The 13,131-nt window shown below is 30.8% G+C and overlaps 1 pseudogene; it reads right to left on the bottom strand.

Annotated features, from left to right (window-relative positions):
* LOC142320812 (uncharacterized) overlaps nucleotides 1-13,131 on the bottom strand; it is a 79,531-nt pseudogene that overhangs the window by 15,956 nt on the left and 50,444 nt on the right.

Below are 13,131 nucleotides of genomic sequence, written 5' to 3'. Positions count from 1 at the left end.
TAATAATCTCAGTGTAGTAAACATCATACATCTGCGAAAGTATACGCATTCTTTGAATAGCATTAGGTGGATAAGAAATGACACGATAACTAATATATGTATTATGATATATTAAAAACACAGAAACCATATATTTTATCTGTAACTTGTTATTGTTGTATTAATAAATACATCAAACTATTCATGAGGAAACTTTAATCTCAACAACTTAACCTCGTATTTTAATGATATTACACCCAGGTGCATGCACACATGCGTGTACAAACACAAACACACACACAAGTGTGTGATAATATAACTAAAGGTATTTACAAAGAAAACAGTTTAAGTTTATTATAAAATAGAAAAAACCCTCTTTTCTTAATTTCATTAGAAGGCCAATGGATGACTCATGTATGAAACAAATAAAAATCATTTTGGCAAACGATCAGCTTATGTTCAGAATCAATTATATATATATATATATATATATATATATATTAGGTAAACATTATCAATGTGCTTTCAAAAATAAAATCTGACAAAAAGGTTACGTAACTTTCTGGACAGATTTTATTTCAAATATGTCAAAGTTCTTAAATATAAATTACTTAATTACGCAGTATTTAAAGTACAATTACAAAAAAGTCAAAATATTTAATAATAAAAAAAAAAAATTGGGTCTGATTTGACCACCTTGATCAAATGATGCTCGAACATTAAAAATTATGCCGTATTAAGTCTAATTGTGGAGAAACAATAAAAATTAAGTAAAAAATGTTGGGTCCTAGTTGATTCCCTTGACCAACTGAGTATTTTTATCATAAAAATTGATGTATTTAAAGCATTGATAAAAAAAAACTTTAGTAAAAAAATTTGGGTCTCATTTGATCCCCTTGTTTTATTGCTACTTCCATAAAACAGTTTGTAATTTACAAATATCAGTCATAACTTTAAACAGATAAAGCACTGAATCAGATATAAAAAAATGTTCAAGTTGGGTCTTATGGGACCTGCTTTTTCAAAACGTTTTCATGTCAACTTTTCTTGTAAACAAGTTATCAAAATGAGAAAAAATTATTTAGAAACAACAACATTGAATATTTCTCCATCCCTAAATCCCAATGATTTAAAATTCTGGAATTGTAAATTACTTAAGTACTTTTATCATATTAAAACTCAAATTTCTAAAACTACACCAAAAAATAAAAAATAGTGAAAAATAACCTTTTTTTCTATTTTTGTCCAGAATTTAATGCCATCAGTACCCCATAAACAGTAATCTTTTGAGCTGTTCCTGAAGAATTTAAGTTGAGCCATTCTTGAGATATTAATTAAATACAGGCCTACTACACCTCAGAGATATATTAATTAACTACAGGCATAGGTATATGTAATATGTAAATGCATACATCTTTTATAAATTTCTATAGCTTTTTGTTCTTTTTTGAATTACAGGGGTCTTAAAACATCCAATTGACAAAAACCCCAAAACCAACAAAATTTGGCCAATCATACTTATTTATAATAAAATAAAGTAAGGATCTAGTATTTTAATAAAATGTAATATTTCAGTTTAAATAAAACTAGATGAAAAACTAAAAAAGTAATTTTTACATAAATAACTTATTTGAATATTATTTTTAAAAAAATACTTTATTTAAAGACCAGTGGTTACTGTATAAGTTGCCAATTTAAAAAGTATTAAAGTATTTAAAAGTATAACTCTTTTAACTCAAAATATTTGATACTAATATTTACATACCGCTGCAGGATACCTAGGTTGTAAATTTGATATATTTTTCAGTAATAAATCACGTTTACGTGTCAGTAATTTACACTCAGACTGCATCCGCGATCTTAATTGTTGAACTCTGTTTAATTCATCAGACAATCCTTGATGACAACTGCAACAACAATGTGGTCCTTCCTCAATATTATCATTCTCAAGTTCTATTTGCTGGCTATCATCTTGCCATTCCTGTAAGTAAAAAAAAATTATCTAAAATAACAATCTACAGTAAGATCTTAAGTTATAATATACAAAATGGACATAATTTATTTTTATAATTTTTACAGTTAAAATGCTTTAACAATGTACAGTAAAAATTTGGAAGAAAATAATGCAGTTATTTATTTTTTTTAATAAAAAAATGTACAAATAAGTCATACATGATGAGTGCAACATGCTGGCTGATTCAGTTTCTAGCCTTTATTTATACTCACATTTACAAGACATTACATACAAAATAGGTGTGGTATTGACTTTAACAATTTAATATTTGCTTGTGGGAGAGAGAGAAATCGTACTTGTCAGGATCTTTTCTGCAGTATGTTTTGTGGGAGAGAGAATCTTTTCTTTATTTTCTCTTTGTCATCTAGTTTTTGATAACACATATTGCTCTAAAATAAAACTGACACAAATAACTGTTTTATATATATATATATATGAAGATGGAAAAACATCTTGCTGAACTTTAGTGACAATTGCAATGTCTCATTTTGGTTGTCCTTCCATCAATATTAATTTTTGAAAGTTGTTTTCTAATCTGATTTTATTTCAATAATATTTTAACCAAAAAAAATATATATTTTTTTTCAAAATAATACTTAGTTCACATAGCTCAACCACAGCTCAGCAATAACACCAGCCAACATACCTTATCCAGTTCAATCTACAAAATTTGTAATGGCAGGATAAATTTTTTTTTTAATGTACAGAGTGGTGCTGAGAAATGGAAAAATTTTAAATAATTAGAAAAAATGAAGTAAAGTTATTAACTTTTATTTGATGTGGAAAATATGTTCTACAAGAAGGGAAATTACAATTTACATCATATTTTAAAAATGACTTCACTTAAGTGCTGTCCATTTTTGCGTACTCATTCAGTAAGTCGATTCTGAAAATTTTGCATACCACGGCGCATTGTGTTCTCCGGGATGTTGATGATTTCCACTTCAATCTGTTTTTGAGCTGGGCAAAGTTTCCTGGTCTAGTGTGGTACATAATTCTCTTCTGATGTTCACATAAAAAGAAGTTGCAGATTGAAAGTTTTGGAGACTAGGGTGGCCAAGCGATGTTAGCAGTCCTTGAAATAATGTGATCCCAAAAAAAAAGTCTCATTGCTGCCATAGACTGTCGGGCTGTCGGGCAGTGTGTGAGGTGGCTCCGTTCTTTTGAAACTAGGTTTGTGTTGTTTAAGATTTGGAAGAGATGGAGCCTAGGAGCAAAAAATGTCTAGCATGTTGACGTTAACATTGAGACGTCAGAATGACAGCAGAGCCCCCTTCATCTTCAAAGAAATAAGGGCCAAAAACAAGACACAAAATTGCACACCATACAGTAGAGTAATAAGTCTGCCACTGTGTAATGGATGCTGGTGAAGCTGAGCAGGGTTTGTTTGTAATGTAATTAATTAAAGTTTAATTAAAGTAATTATCATTAATTAAAGTAATGGAAGTTCTGTTTATTCATGTATCCACTTAAGTGAAAATGGGCTTCATCTGACGTCCAAACGTTTTCGATTAAGTTACCATTCTCATTTAATTTGGGCAACAGTTTTTCACAAAACTGCAGATGCAATACACAATCGTTAGGTTTTAGTTCTTGGGCAATTTGAATCTTGTAACGAAGAAATTTCAGGTTATGGAGTATTCTTTGCATGCTCTGACATCTGAGCTCCAATGAAAAGGCAATTTTCTGTATCAAATGACAAGGATTCCATACCACTACAGCTTTCATGGCATCAATGTTTTCTGGTGTACGTACAGACAATACACACCCACTAGATTTTTTTTTCAAAGCCAAACCAGTCTTCTTCCAAGTTTTGAGTATGTGTGAAGAAGGAACAAGGTGTAATCTCATAATGTCACTGAAACGCTCTTTGTGCAGCTGTCACCATGTTGGTAAAACGCCTTTATGGCAATCGCCTGCTCTAAACGATTCCACTGCTCTATCATAACAAATGTTCATTACTGCTCTGCAGTTTAAGTCTTTCTCCCACTTATAGTACACCTGCAGGGCTGCAAACATCAAATTCAAAATTTCCCATTTCTCTGCGCCACCCTGTACATTACAATTTTCAAGAATATATTTTTACGATAATTATTATTTTTTTAAGCGTGAAATGAGTGGACCCAACCCCAAGTTACCTGTTTTATTTTGGTTTACATATTTATTTGTTTAAGTGATATTTTTTATATGGTAAATAAATTTTTTTTTTAGAAATATAACTATAATTGTAAAAAATTCACTATTTCTTTAAAACAAATTAAATATAAATTATATGTATAATTTTTATTCTATTTTTGGAGCTTTTCTTCTTACAATATTTTCTCAAGAGGATGAATCTCTTAGATATTTTAAAAATTAATATAATAATTAAAAAAAAAAATATATATATATACTACTAAAAAAAAATCTTCAAAATATTTTTTTCTTTTTTATTGGAACAAAGAGGATATTACATAATTCATACTTGCTGTTCTTTGAGTTAAATTTTAATGTGCAACATTAGTGCACAAGTTTTTTTTTTAACTACATTAAGTTGTAATTTTTTTGGTAAAATCTCTCAATAAAAAAAAAAAAAAAAAATAAATAGACATTCAGTAATTACTCGTATTATTAGAAGTTTGTTTTATTAAATTATTTTAAGTTTTAATCTTGAATATTGATAAAACATTCAAAAACATTAAAAACAAAAGGCACAATTTTTTTTCTGAATAAAAGATAGTAGTGAGGAAGCTACCCACACTATAATTCTTTAATGAAGTCTTATCAGGACTACTAAATTAAATATATAAATAGTAGAACTAGCCAGGTAAATAGGACACTAAATAATTTTTTTTAATTTGAATATAAAATAGGTTAAATAAGACGAGTAAAAAAAGTTAAAACTAAGAAACAATTCTTTTTCATTTTTTCTGTATATAGACTTTTACAAGTTATTTCTGACTTTCTAACCATTTATTTTCTGCTGACTTCAAAATGATAAAACTGAAATAACTGAGAGTATTACTGTTCTTTTCTATCACTTAGTATTGTTTTCAAATTTGTTTTATTTTTTTTTCAGAGCTTATTTCATTAAACATTTAATTTAATTTTCATTATTCTTTAATTTAATTTTTGTCTAAATTTGGGTTAGCTTAACAAGCAAGAAAAACTACTAACAGACAAAAAAAAGGGCCTTGATGAATATCAATTAAAGGAATTATCAGAAATTATAATAAAGAGACTGTTCTCAAGTGGTGAATAAGATGGATGGTCTAACACTGGGATGTTATACTTGGTTAGAAACGTCTTCACAGACAATGCAGTGTGAGCCAGTGTATTGTCCTGATGAAGAACCCATGACTTGTTCTTCCACAATTCGGGTCATTTTCTTCTTATTTTTCATGGAGTTGAGCAAGGACCTCAAGGCAGTAATGTTGATTAATAGTCTGATCTTCAGGAACCCAGTGAAGGAACACAATCCCATGAATATAAAAAAAAAAAAAACAATCATCCATCACTTTGAATTTTGATTTGCTCAGTCGAGCTTTTTTAGCTCTTGGTGAAGTTGGGACCTTCCAATGCATGGACTGATACTTAGTTTCTGAATCATAAATGAAAAACCAAGATTCATCACTCTTTTTTTTTTTAAGATGTTATCACTCTTTCCACGAAGTTTGGGTCATTTTCAATGGCATTCAAAGTGTCAGAATAAACAGTTTCACGAGCTTCTTTTTGTTAGATTGTGAGAATTGTAGGCATAATTTTCACACACACTTTTTGCATGTTAAAATTGTTACATAAAATTTGCCTTACACACTCTTTATCAATTTGTACAGTTTCAGCAATCGCACAAATAGTTAACAGATAGTCAGATCAGATCAGATTACCAATTTTTTCAATATATTTATCCATTTTTGATGTGGAAGGGAGACCCAGGTGAATATCACCTTCAACGTCTTCTTGGAAACACTTAAACCACTCAAAAACCCGTGTATGTAATAAACATTCATTGTCATATACTTTTTTTAATAAAATGTAAGTTTCAGTAGTGGTATTTCCAAGTCTCATATGAAATTTCATGCCGATTCTTTGCTCTCATAAAACAGTTATAATTTTTTTGGCAAAACAAAAAACAAGATGTTATCCAAACTAAGGCCATGGCCAGACTAATATGTTTACAGAAACTAGAGTGGCAACAATCGAAAGAAAAGGCTTCATGCTACACAGCCGTGGAAGGTATTTCCACGGAATTAGTAAGGAAAAGTTTTTAAAAATGCGGAATATCTAATAAACTTGATGGTAGTGAAGACTACCTTTGGCAGAGCGATGTGGAGACTACCGGTAACTCTTCTACAGACATTGACAGTGATAGTGATTAATTAAAAATAAAATTCCATATTAAAAAGTGTATTGAAATGATCCTTTTCAACATGATACTTTCTTTTCGTTTTACTGGCCTATTGATTCTGAACTAAATTTAGTACTTACGGTAATTAATTATTAATGTAATATTAATATTGTAATTTAAATGAACTAATTATATGCTTGATTTTCTGAATATTTTCGTTTTACGTATTTTTTCATCATATCTATTGCACTTTAAAATATACTAGATTTTTTTTTTCAATCTGGAAAATTGAGGTTTGGGGCTTATTTGGTGAGTGGGAGGTACTCGAATAAATATGGTATTCATAAAGTTATAAATAATAATGCCAGTGCATACATTACAGATTCACTTTTACATAGGTTGCAGTCAAGTAGATATATTTTTTTTTATTCACTAAAGAAAAAGAATAAGGATAAGGATAAGGATAAGCTTTACCTATTGGGTACTTCAGCTACTAGCCTTATTATGAAATCGCCAGCTTAAGAAGGGTTCCCAAGTCAGTCCACACGTAGTTTCAAATATGAGAGATGGAGGATGACGTGATGGAGAGATGACGGATCAAATCTGCATTTACAAAACTGATAATGCAGAATGGATCACTGACAAAGCAAAGTATGAGTACTGAAAATTGATATGTTACTGTCTTGCCCTGGACCAATGGTAATAAAAGTTTATGAGACATCTGGTACAGCTTTATTTGTTTGAGCTGTACCAGTTTATAAAGTAAATGATCTATATGGGTTTACCACCTTTGATTACAGTACTTTAACAGCAATTTTATAAAACAGGGATCTAGTTATTTATGGATTCCGACTGAATTAAGATGCTCCAGTTACATAATAGATTTTTTACATTATAATAAAACTTGTTCATTCACTAAGGTAAACTCAGAAAATACATCCATATTTTGTGTAAAAACACAAAATAAAAGTACAAATATCTCTTTCTCAGGAAATAAAGAAATAAAAATAATCAAAGTATATTGAACAAATTACTACTGGATTTAACAAAAATAAATAAAAAATAAGACTAATCAAAATAAAAAAAATATTAATTACATACAAGAAAATGTGAACTAGTGACTTTTAGAATGTATTTTAAAATTACATACACAATAGCTAACTATGCATTTCTTAACACCAATGTAATACATAAAAAATCTGTACATGTAACTAAGACCTAAACACAAATTCAATAACATAATAAATTTAGAAAAGTTTAATTTATTTTTTAACACATTTTAAGACTAAAATAACATAGTAATTATATCTAGAATATTTTAAATAAATGAAAACTAAAACTATGACAATCTGTAATTTTATTCTTTATTTACAAGATGTAGAAACTAAATAATATACCTGTCTTTCAAGACTATCTTTTTCTTCAATAGTCGGAAGTCGTCCATCACATGTTTTCTCTGAATCACCACCAAACATTTCAGCATACTCTCTAATCTGACGCTCTAACTCAATAAATTTACTATCACTTAACTTTTGCTCCTTAAAGAAAAAAAAAAAATTAAATAAAATTAAACAATGTTATAGATACATAAAATATATTAAATAAGTACAGCCACATTAAGAAAATCAAGGAGCAAAATTTTGTTACAAAATTCATGACTCTCTCTTTCTTTTTTTGTTTAGCCTCTGGAACCACTGTCACCAGAGGATAATATGTATGAGTGTAAATGAAGTGTAGTCTTGTACAGACTCAGGTAGACCATTTCTGAGATATGGGATTAATTGAAACCCAACCATCAAAGAACACCGTCCATGATCTAGTGTTCAAATCTGTATAAAAATAACTGCTTTTACTAGGATTTGAACCTTAAAATTCTCTACTTCAATATCAGCTGATTTGCGAAATTGTGTTTATCACTAGACCAACCTGATGGGTTTTATAATAAGGTCTGGCCAAGAATTTCATCATAAGAACATAATGTGGAAGTAGGAATAAATAAATTTGGTTTCAAAAAGTGCAAGGGTACAACAAAGGGGTCATTCTGTCCCTGATACTAAACTTGGAAGATAGGAAGAGAGTAAAGCCACCTTTGTGGCATTTTTGATTTGGAAACATATTTGATAATGTAGAATGGATTAAAATTTTTAAAAATTTCAAGGATAATCTGGACTGAAATATAGAAAAAAGTTATTTATAATCTGTTTAAAAATGTATTCCATTTCTTTTGCTTTTTTAATTTATTATATAAGCCATACAATTATTAAAGACAAACATGTCCTTCAATTATTTTATAGCTGTAGGCTGAATAATGTCTAGGATAATCTCTGTAGGTTTGGCATGACACATGCAAAAGGGCAAATTTTGTGTGTTCTTTTTGTAATAATTGTGTTCAAATTCCAATCCATGAAAACAAGGAGAAACCATTTCTTTTTTCTGATGTGCTTATCTTAGGATGACTATGCTTCTTTTAGGAATGATTTGTCTCATGTCAGACAGACTGTCTGGAATCTTTTAGTGAATATGGTACTGACAGATAGGAAGATCAATCTCATATTTTAGGAACGGAATGGAACGCAAAAGTGGCGGGAGTATCACAATTCTCCCTTCGAATTGCAGAGCCTGGACAGTGTCCCTTGCTGCTGTATGATTCTGTAATCGGGCGTGTTTCAAGGGTTAATTTTTAGTGTTGGTTATAAGTTTTAAGTTTTGTTATATTTATGGATGGATTTGTGATTAGCGTTCCATATCCGTTTTGGACCCGCATTCTCAACCCATTACTGGCTCCGACCGCAGGAGACTAGGCTTTTAAAACCTGTGCTCCCGACGTAATTCCCCTTCAGACCATCCGCTGAAGTCCTTTTGGTGCTAGTGCTTCATAGGCTAGCCGGAATACGCCACAATGGGGCCCTAGTTGTTTGGAGGGAGCAATGCGCCCCCTTCTCTGGAGGGAGTTGCAATTGCTGATTTAATTAATTGTAAGTATTAAACATTTTTACTGTGTGGATAAATATTTTAGGGAATGATAGTGATAAGTGGCTTGGCATAATAAAAACCTGTCGTGATGCTGGATTATTTTAGATGTACAGTGTACTCTTGAGTTCTTAATAACTTGAACAAGATTTAAACTTTATCTAATGAGATACAAAAGATGAAAAAATTATCAATTCAAGCACAGATCAATTCCTGGATCATTTGTTGGTCACATTGTAATTACAGAAGTACGCAAATTCCTTGGTTGCACAAGAAAAATTTGTATGGAATGACAAGGACAGGATACGGTTGTACTGGTAAACCCTGATCAGAGACAGTTCCTTAGTGGTTTGATTTTTCCTTTCCTCTTTTCACCTCTTTCTTCATCCTTTATTCTACGAGTTTATAACATAGAAGCTGGATCAGTGAGTGGCCTTCAATGTTCCAGCTATGGTGCTATGTTACCTTCTGTTAGCTAGCAGAGCAGCCACTTGTTTACTAAGTTTCTTTAACAGAAACTTGTTGAGGTAGAGACCCCATATCCTGTGAAACTGTCCAAGGACAATGTTAACTATCTGAGGGGTGGCACAAAATCCAAACTGTTGGCTGAAGTGTGTAATAAGTAAAACTAAAACGACTTTCTATTAATATTCCTAATCAATACACAAAGTACTATGTATTGGTGTAGTAGGCATATGATGAACACTTTAATACAGTCTAAAAAAAACTGCCTCAAAGCTTCCAGTGAGTTACACCTGCTTGTGCACTACATCAGATAAAAAAATATTTTTAAATGACACAGTTTATTAGAAAGAGATAGATCAATTCACTATTTTCTTTTAATCATATAAAACTTTTCTTAAAAAATCAGTAAATTATATAAAAATACTTAAATACATGGAAGTAATGAAATGTAATGAGATAAAAAATTTCTTTGACTTACCTGATCATATATACATCGTTCTTCATCCAGTTTGTTCTGCCAATAATCTTCACATTTTTCATATTCAACTCTCATCATTTCTAAGCATGATTCAAGATTATTAAATTTTTCTTTAAGATCTTTATTTTCATTCATTAAACTATATAAATTTTGATCACCTTTGCTAGTCTGGTCATTCTCTTCTTTTACATCATCATCATTATCATTACAAGCACCAACCATATCACTTTGCTCATCAGATCTAAGGCACAATGGTGACAATGATTTAGTTTCTAAAACGGATAAATCTTTATGATCCAAATCTGAATCATTTAAATTATTTGTTATTTCAAAAGCAAACTGTGAAAGACTACTAAAATTAAGTTTATTATCTTTCATATCATCATCTTTGGTATTATTACAATCAGTCTGTTTAAATAATAAATAATTATTAGTGCTTGGTCCAGATACGGTTGAATTGCAACTGGATTGTTCATCACTACTTTTAGTGATTGTACTAACTTCAACTACTGGGATGGAACAATTATAATTATTTTTTATTTCATTACGTTCTTTATTCATAATAGTTTTTTCAGTCTGTTGTACTGAATGCGAACTCTCCCAAGAAATATTGTCATTAAAATTAATAGGACTTTTATTACAAAAACTATTAGTTAACATCTTAATTTTCTCTTTTAAAGTAGAATTTTCTTCATCGCATGATTTTTTATCATTAATTATTTCTAAAATTTTAATCTGTACTTCACTTAATTTTGATTGCAACTCTTGGCAATGTTTTTCTAATTTATCAACTTCTCTAGGATCTTCTATTGATGTTTGAATCTCCATTTCCATCATTCCATCATTTGGCTCTTTGGCCAAATTTAAAATCAGTAGTTTCACAAGACGTTTCTTTATCAATCAATTTTTTATCACATGTTTCTTTATTTGTAGTTATTTGTCTCTGAAACATAAAAAAGAAATAACCTAGATAAGCATAACCACATTGTAACGCATAATATAGGTGGGCAGAAAACCTATCAATTGTTTATTGGTTATTGTGCGCTTGTGGGGCTTATAGGAGGGTGGGATAGTGAGCACTCCACTCTCACTAGCTGCCATTTTAGTTATCATGCAACTGTGGGACGCTACGCATCAAGATCACTGCAGAAATATTTTTTTTCAACAACAATGATTCTGTCACAAAGAGAAGATTCCTTCAACATTTCAGTGTTGGAAGCCATGGTATTATGTCTTCTCGTACCACTATCATGTTACGGGTGAAAAATTCCATTAGGCAGTGTTGGCATCAAAAAGAAAACCATCAGGTAGGCTGAAATCCATCTGATTGCTTAGGAACATTGAACAGCTAACAAGGCATAAGACAAGCAGTTGAAGATAGTTCATTCTTGGCGTTTGGCATTTTGACATACCTATCAGAACATATCCCAACTGGATTGTCTGAACAATACTATATTCTGACTTACATTTCCACCCCCTGATTAATGTTCAATAACTAATCCCTTGTGATTGGGACAAGCGCCAAGATGTTGATGGAAATGATGACAGAAAAAAGAATCTTCATGAGTGACAAAGCCCATTTCCATCTGTCAGGTTGTGTTAATAAACAAAATTTCTGATACAAATTCAAGTTAGCTTCAAGAGCACCCACTTCATTCACAAGGGTCCCAATTGTGATGAGGGATGGCAACGGTTAAGGTAATCAGCTTCTATTTCTTTGAAGAAGGCAATCAGATTCACAATCAATGCATAACAGTACACTTCAATCTGAAGAACTTCACACAAGGCTCATAAACTGAGCCAATCTGTGGTTCCAACAGGATGGGGCAATTACCCAAGTGGCTAGGGTTTTCATGATAGTATTAAGAAGGGTGGGTGTAATGGAACATTTAGTTTCCCTATATGGACATATCATCTGGGCATCACATTTACCCATCTCTTGGAATGTGATTTCATCCTACTGGGTTATTTAAAATACAAAGTGTACATTAGAAAGAAAACCATGTTCAATACCTCAACTAAAGGCAGCAATTCAACACAAGGTGGCTGCCATACCGAATGCTATGAAATGTAACAAGAAATTTCAGCTCTGTGGGGACTAAAGTGGACAAGGTTTGCAAAATGTTATTTTCCACACTTAATATTGGTGTAAATCAAAAAATTGATTTTTCAACAATAATAACACACATGTCTAGCATATGAATAAAAACAAGCTCTTTAAGATTACTTACTGTTAATTACTCTAAAAATTATCAGCTTTTCCCCATCATGTGGCAAAAACATTGACACATATTATGATTGAAAAAAAGAAAAACGATTATTAATACACCTTTTTCTTTAATACATTTAAATAGTACATAAACTAATGTATTACATTTCTTACTTGAAAATACAAGAGCCTTCCAAGGCCACCAACTGACCCTTATTACCATTACTCTTATAAAGAAAAATTTTTAGAACATAATCAACAAACAAAACTCTTATGATATTTTTCTGATAAGTGTCTGTCGGCCTCACTCACTCAATTCATCAGTCTTAAAGCTTCTGAATTACAGAAACCAGTATTGATACTAACTACTTCATAGTAAATGATGTATCAATGCAATATAAACTTTCCTTAGCAAAGGGTAGGAACGTATATACAAATATACTTATACAATATTTATCTATTTTTCCACGATAAACTTTTATTGAGTACTAATCCAAAATCCTTAACACAATTACTCTTCTGTCTAGTTCATTTCATAAATGGTTTTTCACAATTGTGATTATCATTTAAGATCTTTATAAGTAAATCCCTCCTCTATGAATCATAAGACCTTGCCGTTGGTGAGGGGGCTTGAGTGCTCAGGGATACAGAGTAACTGGACCGAAGGTGCAACCATATCGGAGAGGTAT

Source organism: Lycorma delicatula, chromosome 3, assembly GCF_047948215.1.
Source record: "Lycorma delicatula isolate Av1 chromosome 3, ASM4794821v1, whole genome shotgun sequence".
Taxonomy (NCBI): Eukaryota; Metazoa; Arthropoda; class Insecta; order Hemiptera; family Fulgoridae; genus Lycorma; species Lycorma delicatula.
Note: the sequence above shows the minus strand (reverse complement) of the source record. Positions and strands in the feature narration are given on the sequence as shown.